The 1,702-nt window shown below is 32.0% G+C and overlaps 1 pseudogene; it reads left to right on the top strand.

The window, feature by feature from the left end:
* The first annotated feature begins 1,274 nt into the window (after positions 1-1,274).
* Positions 1,275-1,369, top strand: LOC117287500 (annotated as a pseudogene).
* Positions 1,370-1,702: the final 333 nt, after the last annotated feature.

The raw sequence follows: 1,702 nt of genomic DNA, 5'->3' as shown, positions 1-1,702 counted from the left end.
GAGTTTAGTAGGTTCACTTTATTCTTTTTAAGCACACAATTACTCATGCTCATTTAATATAAGCTACAAACAAATAGTCGAGAATTATTTTTTCATTTTCTTTCACCAGGAAATTCACATTATTGTTTTCAACTGCTTCGCATTTTTTGTGAATGAAAACCTGCTCTGTATTTAATTCTAAAATAAATTTAGAGCAAGATTTTTAAAAATCAAACTACTTTCCTGATAAATAAAATACTTAATATACATATTATAATATTGTGAAAAGATAAAATTAATTTGATTCAGATTTATCTTTGAAACCAAATTTTCTTTGGAATAACAACCATACACATAGATTACATACAATATTATATAATTCTACCCATTGTATTTCCACATTTTATTGTAGAGTAAAACATGCCTTTCCTAAGGAAAACCTTAGTTTACTTATAATTTGATGAACTGAGGAGCTATTCTCATTGTCTTTTATAAAATCATCCATTCATTCATCAATTCAACCGATATTAACTGAATATCTATTTTGTCCCCAGTAACAGGATATAACTATTAAGAAGAAAGTTCTTGCCATAAAGGAAGCTGTAGTTTAATTCCAAAAAGAAAATAGGCAATATCATTGTCTAATTTGAATGAAAGCATTTGTTTTAATCCATTTTTTAAAGATTTTAATCTGGAGTCCTTATATCAACTCAAATTGGTATCAGTTTTCCCTGTCTAGTGAACAATAGGCTGAAAAAATGTTCAGATACCCATTGTCTCTGCTACTTTTTCAATTTTCTCAGTCAAGTCTGGTTATGAAGAATGTTGAGTAGATACACTTCGTTTCACCAGATTCTTTTTTTACAGTTAAGTCATCAGATTTGAACATATTGTTTAATCATTCAGTCTATTCACAAACTTTAAGAGAAGACAGTCAAAAGGTCCTGCGGAGCCTTTTGTTTTTTTTTAAGCTTTAATTGAGTTTATTGGTACATTTTAGGGATACAGTACAGTTACATTCATTGTTGGGATCTTGTACCTCTACATGACAGGTCTTGTTTCTCATTTTTTTCCCCTTGTCCCTGCCCTCTCTTCACCCCCTCCTCCCCTCCCCATCTACAAGCACTTTATTTCCATCTTTTCATTATCTCACATTTTTTTTCTTTTCCCTTTTTACCCTTCCCCTACCTGTCCCACCTTCCCTACACCTTTAGCTCCTTTCTTCTCATTTCTCAATAATCTGTGGAGCCTTTTAGAAATCAGGCACTGGGAAGAATTTATAATGTGGATATTGTATCACTTCTCGGCCTTTTGGCTAAGATCAAGTGTAGTATAATGTGGATATTGTGAGGCTGGAATATTGTTAAATTAAGATTGGTGGTAAATTCTCATTAATGGTGAAATTATAGAAGATCTACAGAGATTGGTTGAAGCACCGACAATGCATACAGAAGTTACTCAATGAATTATACCTTGCTATACATAAAATAGTTCTTGGCTGTGGTAGTTTATTTTCTTGGAGGTACATATGTAACTTTATATGTGTTTGTGTACATGTGGGTGTTCATTCTTATAAGGAATAGAAGAGCTAAACTTCTCGTACAACTTTAAAACTTAACATTTTTCAGCAGCTTTTCTCAGTCTTTGAAACAAAGTATTAGCTCTTTCTCTATACACTGCTACCAAGAGTTGGCAGCAGTAATGTGTCTGGTAGTATTATAAG

Source organism: Fukomys damarensis, unplaced genomic scaffold (genome assembly GCF_012274545.1).
Source record: "Fukomys damarensis isolate Sample0158 unplaced genomic scaffold, DMR_v1.0_HiC HiC_scaffold_3, whole genome shotgun sequence".
NCBI classification, from domain to species: Eukaryota; Metazoa; Chordata; class Mammalia; order Rodentia; family Bathyergidae; genus Fukomys; species Fukomys damarensis.
The sequence above is the reverse complement of the archived record's forward strand: the minus strand, read 5'-3'. Positions and strand labels throughout refer to the sequence as shown.